Source organism: Hemibagrus wyckioides, linkage group LG01, assembly GCF_019097595.1.
Source record: "Hemibagrus wyckioides isolate EC202008001 linkage group LG01, SWU_Hwy_1.0, whole genome shotgun sequence".
Classification (NCBI taxonomy): domain Eukaryota; kingdom Metazoa; phylum Chordata; class Actinopteri; order Siluriformes; family Bagridae; genus Hemibagrus; species Hemibagrus wyckioides.
The window spans coordinates 7631768-7643333 of NC_080710.1; the positions used below are offsets into that span (position 1 = coordinate 7631768).

An 11566-nucleotide genomic window follows, 5' to 3' on the forward strand; every position below is an offset into this window, starting at 1 on the left:
TCCCAGAAGAGTTGAAGCTGTTATAGCTGCAAAGGGTGGACCGACGTCATACTGAACCCTATGGATTAGGAATGGGATGTCACTTAAGTTCATATGTGAGTCAAGGCAGGTGAGCGAATACTTTTGGCAATATAGTGTATGAATTAGTAGCAGAATGTACAGGGTAGAGCAGAACCTCAAGGTGGTGAAGTGTTAGTGAGACATGAGTGTTTGTATGAAGGTATTAGGGGCTCTTGTATTCTGAAGCATCTCTTGGACTGCCGTGTACCAGTCCTTCACCTGTTCTAAACTTTAAGGAGCCAAACCCACTGATGCAGATAAACTGGCCAAGTTTGCCAGTAAGTTAGTTGATGTGTTCTACTGATAATGTGGCTTCACATGCTTCCTGTACCACTGTGGTAGCACACTGCCTTATCCCCCCAACTCCTGGCCAGTAAATGTCTCTTTCAGATGGTGCACTGATAAGTTGGGAATTGGGCTGCATCTCAGCCTGTGGTATTTGTGATTTAGTCAAAGTCTGATGACCCACTTCTGACATTTAATCGATTTCATTAGGGCTAAGGGGACACTTGTGCTGAACAACCCACCTCCTCATCAGCACGACTGACCTCAGCAATTGCAGCCTGCCTGAATTTGAGTTGACTACCATGGTGATATCTGCTATGGATTGTGATAAAGGTGATAAAGTGGCTAGCAATCTAAACTAAACAAACTTTACTCCAATTAAATGTACTGCTTTTTCTTTTTACATTATGTGAGGAGGGGTGATGTATCCCAGATGACCTGCACATAGGTGATGCCACAAAGGATTCTTATACATCCATCAGTCGTGACCAGGCCACATACATGGATTTTGAGAATACCTTAGGTGCTAGAGATATGCATAGTGCATATTTACCCATTACCCAGTCCTGTGGGTGCATGGAACAATTGACGACTGATAGCCTTAATGTATAGAAGCTAAGAGCTCTTAAGAGCTAGTTAAGCCCTCTACATTTTTAGAATCAGACACTCCATTATAATGAAATATCAGAATGAGTCACATGTCCAGTTTAGCAGTGCAGAATGTGGAAGCTGAGGTATTAAAGCTTATGCATTAAAAAAGACCACAGGTGTTCCATTTTCAGTACAGTAGGCTGCTACTACACAAATCATTTGAATTGAGTTGTGAATTGAAATGGTCTGAAATGACTTTCCAGAATGTTCAAGTACAAGATGCATCTGCTGTCTTTGTTTTAATTGGTTTTGTCTTGGAAGTAGACAAAACATGCATGGTTATCTCCCATGTGTTTCCTGATTACTCTCACCTGTTTTCAGTTTTTTCCTTGATTTGATTGAGTGTTTAAACCCTTGTGTTTCTTTGTTTTATGCAAAGTATTGTTCAGTGTTTGCCCATCTGTCTTTACTGAGCTGTTTGTGCTATGTTGTGATACTTGGTCTTGAATTGAGTTTTGGTGTATTTTGTATTTCCCCAGTATTGTGGTTCAGTAATCGCCTGACCTCTGCCTGTTTCTTGTTCATGGTTTCTTTCACGATTTGGATTTGTCTGCCTGTTCTACAATAAAAACTCTCTTTATTCATGACATGGATCTTCATGAATCTCAGTTCCACTCATTATTCAAATACACTATATTGCCAAAAGTATTCGCTCACCTGCCTTGACTCACATATGAACTTAAGTGACATCCCATTCCTAATCCATAGGGTTCAATATGATGTCGGTCCACCCTTTGCAGCTATAACAGCTTCAACTCTTCTGGGAAGGTTTAGGAGTGTGTTTATGGGAATTTTTGACCATTCTTCCAGAAGCGCATTTGTGAGGTCAGGCACTGATGTTGGACGAGAAGGCCTGGCTCTCAGTCTCCGCTCTAATTCATCCCAAAGGTGTTCTATCGGGTTGAGGTCAGGACTCTGTGCAGGCCAGTCAAGTGCATCCGACGCTTTGCATTGCACTTGGTGATGTATGGCTTGGATGCAGCTGCTCGGCCATGGAAACCCATTCCATGAAGCTCTCTGCGCACTGTTCTTGAGCTAATCTGAAGGCCACATGAAGTTTGGAGGTCTGTAGCGATTGACTCTGCAGAAAGTTGGCGACCTCTTCGCACTATGCGCCTCAGCATCTGCTGACCCCGCTCCGTCAGTTTACGTGGCCTACCACTTCGTGGCTGAGTTGCTGTCGTTCCCAAACACTTCCACGTTCTTATAATACAGCTGACAGTTGACTGTGGAATATTTAGGAGTGAGGAAATTTCACGACTGGATTTGTTGCACAGGTGGCATCCTATCACAGTTCCACGCTGGAATTCACTGAGCTCCTGAGAGCGACCCATTCTTTCACAAATGTTTGTAAAAACAGTCTGCATGCCTAGGTGCTTGATTTTATACACCTGTGGCCATGGAAGTGATTGGAACACCTGATTCTGATTATTTGGATAGGTGAGCGAATACTTTTGGCAATATAGTGTATCTATCAATAACATCCACTGCATTTGTATACACCGATCAGGCATAACATTATGTTGGTCCCCCTTTTGCTGCCCAAACAGCCCTGACCAGTCGAGGCATGGACTCCACTAGATTCCTTAAGGTGTGCTGTGGTATCTGCCACCAAGATCTTAGTAGCAGATCCTTTAAATCCTGTAAGTTGTGAGGTGGGGCCTCCATGGATTATATTTGTTTGTCCAGCTCATCCCAGCGATGCTCGATTGGATTGATATCTGGGGAAATTGGAGGCTAAGTCAACACCTTAAACTTGTTGTGCTCATCAAACCTTTCCTGAACCATTTTTGCTTTGTGGCACAGTTGCATTAACCTGATGGAAGAGGCCACAGCCATCAGGGAATACAGTTTCCATGAAAGGGTGTACATGGTCTGAAACAATGCTAAGGTAGGTGGTACTTGTCAAAGTAACATCCACCAGGGTTTCCCAGCAGAACATTGCCCAAAGCATGACAATGCCTCCGTCTTCTTCCCATAGTGAATCCTGGTGCCATGTGTTCCCCAGGTAAGTGACGCACATGCACCCAGCCATCCACATGATGTAAAAGAACACGTGATTTATCAAACCCGGCCACCTTCTTCCATTGCTCTGTGGTCCAGTTCTGATGCTCACATGCCCATTGTTGGCGGTGCACAGGGGTCAGCATGGGCAACCCTGACTGGTCTGTGGCTATGCAGCCCCATACACAACAAACTGTGATGCACTGTGTATTCTGAACCCTTTCTAACAGAGCCAGCATTAACTTCTTCAGCAATTTAAGCAACTGTAGCTCGTCTTTGCTCCCCATGTGCATCAGTGAGCCTTGGCTGCCCATGACCCAGTTGTCGGTTCACCACTGTTCCTTCCTTGGACTACTTTTGATAGATACTGACCACTGCAGACCGGGAACACCCCACAAGAGCTGCAGTTTTGGAGATGCTCTGATCCAGTCGTCTAGCCATCACAATTTGGCCCTTGTCAAACTTGCTCAAATCCTTACTCTTGTCCATTTTTCCTGCTTCTAACATCAACTTTGAGGACAAAATGTTCACTTGCTGCCTAATATATCCCACCCACTAACAGGTGCCATGATGAGGAGATCATCAGTCTTATTCACTTCACCTCTCAGTGCTCTTAATGTTATGCCTGATCGGTTGTTCAGTTGTTTCAGTTGTCGTATGATTTGTATTATATTGATGTCTTATTTTTTAAACTTTGTATGTTTTACTTGTGTGTGGCTTTCTGTCTGAAATAAGTTTTATCCACAGATTCAGCTAATCAGATCCTTCAGAATACAGGCAAATTATTACTCTTTCTCATATTTGCTGCTGCCAGACCTGTTTGTCTTCATCATATCATGGTCATAAGAGGTCATAAATGAAACATATCACAAAATCAGCACAGAGCATGCCAAGATATATTGAAAATATAATACAACCATACACAAAAATATGTGTTTGTTGAACACCCACAGTGAGGGTGCTCAATTGAGGATGAGGGAGCTACAGGAGAGGTTGGAGGGTAGTTTGGAGAATGGTAGGAGATGGCAGACAGAGACCTCATGGTTCCAGTAGAGTGGGCTGAGCACAAAATAGAGAGAAAGGATGAAAAATTATTAAGAAAATCCATTTTATTCCATTGTGTTCTTGCCTGAGTAAATGAGCTAGACATTGTGTTCCTAAGAAGAGTGGCTAGCTACAGCAGTAGGTGTGAAGAGCACTAACCACAGCAGCCAGCAGATGCAAGAGCAGGATAAGGACTTATGTTAAAAATAACCGTAGCAGCAGGGACAAGGCCATGCAGGGGAAAAACACCATGCATGAACAAGCAATATACTGACACAGCAAAGTAGAGTGTGGGCTGAAGCTAAAGAGTAGAGAGAAAAAAATATAAAACTTACTCACTTAGAAGTAGCAAGAATAATCCGCAAGACTTTGTGTTGTAAAGTGGGCTTGGAGCTGAATGTGTAAAGATTGAGGAAATAAGTTACATATATGTGCATAGTTTTTTCTTATAGCAAAGGCTGAATAAAAGATTTGAAGCCAAATGAAATAAAACTAAAAGATTTGATTTGCATTTAACAAAGGCAATTGAAAGAAAATATTGGAAAATGTCATGAAGGTTGGGGGAGGTTTTAATTAGATTACATATTTATTTTTATAAAACAAAATCACAAGTTAAAAACAGTTGGTATTGATACTATGTCTTGTAGCTACTTCCTGATTTTTATACAAGAGTTACATGTTAAGTAACTAAATTCTCACAATGTAAAGTTAATAAATAGAGCATCACTTAGACAAAAATAGTGAATGAGAAAGTGAACTCAGCACTAGGACTAGAAGCTCAAATTTTATGGGACATTGCATTTGACTGCACCGAGCCTGAAGCTTCATGTCTTTTTGGTGACTTATTGCTAAAGATATCTTCTGAAGAATTATCTGATTCAAATAAACTACATTTTGCCTTCTTTCTCATCCAAACATGAAGAGTCCTTTTTTATTTATTAGGTTGTTTAATTTCCTCAACTAAATGGTAAATAATAGGAAATTGGAGAAGACCCTGGACCAACCTGTCCACTTAAAGGCGGACTCAGACAGGGCACACCTCTATTAAAGTATACTCTTACAGAAACCTAATGTATGTAAGATGAGAATACCCATTAAAAGGACTTTACCAACCTTTATCTGGTAGTTAGGAGCTCTCTTTATCAGACTAAACCTTATGGGTAATCTAGCCCCAAAGTGGAGTCCTACTTTACTCTAATCTGAGATCATAATGAGACAAATATTTACTTTTCCCAATGTCCAGGAGTATGGCCCAGGAGTATGGCACATGTTTTTGCCTTTCATTTTTTTCTAAGAAAGTTTACTTTTACTTTTTAAGGTTATGTGAAACAGCTACATTTCAGCTTTGTTGGAAGGCCAGACCTCAGCAACTTGGAGGCCAAACTGTGTGGGACTATGGTATTGAATGCTAAGCTGTAGTCTACTGTGTGTATAAAAAGCAGCCTCACATCATTCTCTTTGTTGTTAGTGGTGTGGGTGTGTGATGGACATGAGGGATGACATGCTTAGTTGACATTTTGGGGCGGCAGGTGATCTGGAGTGGGTGATGGTGTCAGGGATGGGGGAGCAGATGGAATTTATGATAAGCCTCTGAGACTAACATACCTGTGGACATACATATGTGAGGACTTCAAGATGACAGTGATTTATGCAAGTGGGCTTTTTGTTCTTTGGCACAGGAATGACAATAGATTTTTAAAATCCACACTTATCCACAAATATGCAAACAGTGCAAGACAATGCAATACACTACAGATAGATACATAAAATAGCAGTGACTAGTACACACATGGAAAAATTGTTGGTACCCTTCCATTAAAGAAAGAAGACCCCACAATGGTCACTGAACTTGCAAATGACAAAAATAATAATCAATAAAATATTACTGAAAATTGACTAATGAAAATCAGACATTGCTTTTAAATTGTGGATCAACAGACACATTAAAAAATAAACTATTGAAATTGCCCTGGACAAAAATATTGATGCCCCTAGAAAAGATCTGACAAAAATTTGATGACAGGAACATGTTTAACTAAAGTGTGCCCTGTAATTAGCATTACAGGTGTCTTCAAACTTTTTATCAGTCAGTCTACCTATTTCAACCCTCCATCTTGCCCTCACACACCTGGACTGTAAGGACTCCTACGTTCGAATGCTGTTCATAGATTTCAGTTCAGCGTTCGACACAATCATCCCTCAGCAGCTGATTGAGAAGCTGAGCCTACTGGGCCTGAACACCTCTCTCTGCAACTGGATCCTGGATTTCCTGCCTGGGAGACCTGTGTGGACACACACACAAAATTTATATTGTTCATTACTTATTTCACTACCTCAGCCCTTGTGTTTATTTCATCTGCTGCTATATTTATATTCATGTTAATTTCTATTTTGCACTACCTCAACCGCTGCTACTGTATTTTTGCACAATACATGTTGTCAGGCCGCTGTATATATGTTACAATCATATATGTTATATATAGTTATATGGTTTTTTCTACAGTTTCTCAAAGTTGTACATCATTTCATTTTATTTCATTTCATTTACATTTCACTGCACATGTTCTTTTTCTTTTTTTTCAGTGCTAAGTGTCCTGTGTTTTTTGTCTTTTGTCTTTTTTTACTTATTGTTTTTGTTGTTGCTTTGTTTGCACCTAGCTGCACACTTTGCACTTTATGTGGCTTGGACAAACTTCTGTCCTAGCTCTGTGTTGTTGTTTTTTTTGTATTTGTTCTTGTTTGTTGTATGTTTATGTAGCACCAGGTCCTGGAGAAACGTTGTTTCATTCCACTATGTACTGCGTCAGCTATATGTGGTTGAAATGACAATAAAGCTTCTTGAATCTTGAATCTTGAAAGGTGAAAAGTAATCACTGTGCTGTTTGGTATCATGGTGTGCACCACACTGAACATGGACCACAGAAAGCTAAGGAGAGGGTTGTCGCAGGAGATTACAAGAACAATTATAGACACGCATGTTAAAGGTAAAGACTATAAAACCATCTCCAAGCAGCTTGATGTTACTGTGACTACAGTTGCACACATTATTCAGAAGTTTAAGGTCCATGGGACTGCAGCCAACCTCCCTGGACGTGGCCACAAGAGGAAAACTGATGACAAATTGAAAAGACAGATAATACGAATGGTAACCAAAGAGCCCAGAACAACTTCCAACGAGATTAGAGGTGAACTCCAAGGTCAAGGTACATCAGTGTCAGATCGCACCATCTGTCACTGTTTGAGGCAAAGTGGACTTAATGGAAGACAACAGTGGAGGACTCCACTGTTAAAAGCAAATCATAAAAAAGAGAGACTGGAATTTGCCAAAATGCATATTGACAAGCCACAAAGCTTCTGGGAGAATATCCTTTGGACAGACGAGACCAAAACATACATTGCTCTTTGAATAATTATTTACATATCCCAGCTCTCAACACCAAATGGTGATCAAAGCAGGCAGTGATCAGGAACTGTGAACTAGCTGATAGTTGTGGGTTGACTCCGGTGATTTCAATGCTTTGTTTAAGAATATCACCTCTAGGCTTTTGAATTTTCACACCTTCAAGGCCTTTAAAACTGCAAAATATGTGCCTTTTCAATGGACGCAATAACTACAGTGCCACTGCCATGTGTTCTGATCTCCAATAAAACATTCCTGCTGAACACTACTTCCAAGTCCCCTGGTCTGCTTCGGTGAATTCACAACAGTACCAACAATTTTGTCCACTTGTGTATACAGTCTTTCTTGTTCTGAGTGCAATTAATGATGCTTTGTCTGATGTGCATTATGAGCTGCTGTCATGAAATTCATGCATGTTGGACCGGCATACATTTTTAATTTTGTACTTTGATTTTTGGTGTGATTTTCAAATTGGATATTTTTTTAAGTGTTCCTTGAATTTTTTGAGCAGTGTATCTGATGCCATATCTGTGACAAACATCTGGTCTCATTTATGGTGAGCAGAAGTAAACAAACAGTACCTGAGTGATTCACTGTAGTGGTATAGTTTTTAGTATAATTAAGTTATAATACTTCAGTTATTTAAAATTAAATATTAAACTTTATGATACTTATTTTTTTTTTTAACAGTGTTATGGAGGGACAGCTACAGGCACAGGTATGATGGCCAGAAGAATAATTCATCTGTACTGTGCAATTTGACTCACTGGTTTCATTAACATACCAAAACTTGAAGTTTTTAATGTGTGCTCAATTAAAATTATATATACACTAGATTATTACTCCAGATTTAGCTCTGGTTGCTTAAGTTGTCTCTACAGCTGTCATTGCTTTTTAAATTTCCCTCTGACCTAAGCCATGCCAAATTTGCAACAAATTCAGGCAGGCGATAGATGGCACACACCAGGGGGCAGTGGTGGTTTTGGCGGCGGCCTTTGAGATGCCATTCATTATCAGGTGAACAGACAGATGTTTGAAGAGACTGGGTGCAATGGGATGCTGGCAGCTGAGGTGGAACTGGATTCCTGCCAAGGTTGCTTTAATAGAAGAAAGCTATCAAGGTGCATAGAATTAAAAAAATTATTGGGGAAAGATCTTAGTTATGGAGGCTTTGAGGTTTATTTAAGCTGTTTTTACAGAGTGGTGGGGTGTAGATGTGACAACTATAACCTCCATCCTGTTTATTATCACTGCTACACCCCTCTTTAACCCTCCCAAACACCAAAGCCAGATATCTCTTTTTGGCACATCTTTGCTTTGATGCTTTGGTCATTAGCAACTTCATCCACAAAAATCATGGTATACTGCCAGTGCTTAAATGCAGCATAAAGACGGGGGAATGGGTATAGAAAGGGAGTTAAATGGAAAAAGAGGGTAAAAGACAGAAAGAGAGCAGCGATGTGAGGGGGTGGGTCAGAGCAGCAGCAACATAAACTAAAGGCATGTTCACATCCAACAAATTTGTTTTTGCAGATAACACATCAGGGCCACAAGCAATACAGAGGCTTTACAGAAGTATAAAAATATAGAATAAAAATGACAAAGTTTACAATGAAATTTATATTTATCTCTAATGAGCAAGCCTGATGCAATGATGGCAAGGAAAAACTCCCTGATATGATATGAGGAAAAAAACAGACTCAAAAGGAAACCCATCCTCATTTGGGTGACACCAGAGTGTGATTATAAATAAAACCTTCCTTTTCCTTACCTGCCAAAACCTTCAAATGTTCAGTGATGCAGACCTGAGTGCAAAACAGACTGCACCAAAAGCAGTTCAAAGGCAGTCCCATAGTCCCACATGGTTTTATCCACAGCATGGGTCTGAGCCATCCCCAGCAGCAGCGAGCACCACCAAGTGATGAGACTCCAACCTGAGGTAGGGCATCAGGATGGATCAGGCAGATCCAGAGAGGAGAAGCAGTCACACTGGGGACTCAGAACACTGAGAGCTCAGGAGGTTAGTGTGTAGTGAGAGAGAGAGAGAGAGAGAGAGTGTATTAGGTATGCTTGTGATCATATAATGGTAAAAAGACAATGTACCTTATTACATTATGCAAAGTGCAGGCAGAGGCTATGCAGGCAGATGGTCTATGATAAGACCAGCTATGACAGCATAACTAAAAGGGAGAGCCAGAAGGTTTAACTACCCTAGTAACATAATCTACATGATCTTCAAATTAAAGAGGAGTCAATAATCACACCAAGGTCTTTTACTGCTGCACAGAAAGCCCATCCAAAGTCACTCTATAATCAGAAAGCTTACTTCTGGCTACATGTGGTCCTAGTACAAGCCTTCCTTTCTTGTCAGAATTAAGCAGGAGGAAAGCATCAACTGTCTAATGTGCTTTACACAATGTGCATCTCATCTGGCTTTGCTGAAACATATAACTATGTGTCATCAGAATAGCAGTGGAAGCTATTGCCATGTTTATGAATAATTGTACCAAAAGGTAGCGTAAATAAGGAGAAAAGCAGTGGGCCTAAAACAGAACCTTGTGGAACACCGAACTTAACCTTAGTATGCAAAGAGAACCATTTTCATCTGCACACTGATAACGATCAGTCAAATAAGACCTGAGCCAAGAGATGGCTGTTCCCTTAACACCAACATGTTCTAGCCTATCAAGTAGAATAATGTGGTCAGTGGTGTCAAAAGCTGCACTAAGATCAAGCAACACCAGCAAGGAGACACTTGCTTGCACTTGCTGCTACCTCTGTAGGTATAAGCAAAATAGCTGTGCTAGTACTTTTTCACGAATCTTGGAGATAAACGGGTGGTTTGATATTGGCCTATAGATGGACAGCTGAAAGGGGTCAAGTTCACGTTTTTTAAAACAGGGATTTGATAAGCACTAGTTTAATAGATTTAGGCACATAGCCAGTGCTAAGGGAGGAACTGATTATTTTTAGAAGGGGTTCAGTAGCTAATTGTATTATATGTTTAAAGAAACATCAAAGTAAGAGATCTAGTTGATAAGTTGTTAATTTTGAAGAAGAATTTATTGAAATTAAATCAGCCTCTTGAGCAAAAACAGTAAAATTATTATCTACAGGATCAGCTACCAAATTGTTTAGTTTTAAATTAATAGTATGAATTTTCAGGTGGATATTCTCTATTTTGCCACTGAAATAATTCATGAAGTCATTGCTGCTGCATATTGATAGTGTTATTTTCTAGAGTGGTTTTACTCCTAGTTAATTTTTACTACAGTACTAAATTAAAATTTATGATTATTATTATTTACACTGAAGCTTTCCTTCTATGCTAATTAAAATACTACCAGTTTAGTTTGACATAATTTAAGTTACTAGTTTTTAGGTTCGTATGTGGTCATTATACCAGGGTGTGAGTTTTTTCTCTCGAATTATTTTCTTTGAAGTGGACCTACAATATCTAGGGTATAGAGAAAACACTGACCTTAAGTAATCAGTCACCTTATGAAGTTCTGTGGGGTCAGACAGGGATCCAATCATGGATGGTAATTCTTGGAGATTATTGATAAAGCTGAGATCAAGACTCTTGTTATGAGTGGGTCCTATTATATTCTGATTAACACCTACTACATCTAGGATGGACACTGCTGCTGCTCTCAAAGGGTCTTCTGACTTAATTTCCAAAGAGGAATTTATCCTGGTGTCTGTAAATAACAGTTAGTGAAATCTTGGTAGACTTATTTTTTGGTGCCAACATATGTTTAGTTTGTATAAAAAAACTTGAATTATTTGAATTTATGCATAGATTTTTGTGGGGCACATTATATATCTGCCCATTAGGTGTGGCTGATGTACATAACTATATCCATGCAGACAGGCATCATTTAGTGCTACTTGTTTGGTTCAATCCATGTTTCTGTTAAATATAGTACATTAAACACCCGATCAGTAATAATTTCATTAACAATAAAAAGTGATTTAGATGCAAGAGATCTTATATTAAACAGTCCAACTTCAAATCAAAGGTGCTGGCTGTGCATTCACTATGACCTAGTTTTATGCTAATCAGGTTACTAAAACAAATTTTTCTGAGTGTTTTTACATTTTTGTTTAGCTCAGGGAACA

The 11566-nt window shown here is 39.7% G+C and overlaps 1 long non-coding RNA gene across 1 annotated transcript; it reads right to left on the reverse strand.

Moving 5' to 3' along the window:
- Positions 1–1951: 1951 nt before the first annotated feature.
- Positions 1952–11555, reverse strand: LOC131344859 (uncharacterized). The gene is made up of 4 exons (XR_009203412.1): positions 9216–11555; positions 6173–6326; positions 4384–4437; positions 1952–4059 (listed from the first exon to the last, which is right to left on the reverse strand). It is a non-coding gene; the product is annotated as an uncharacterized LOC131344859 (long non-coding RNA).
- Between the last annotated feature and the right edge of the window lie 11 nt (positions 11556–11566).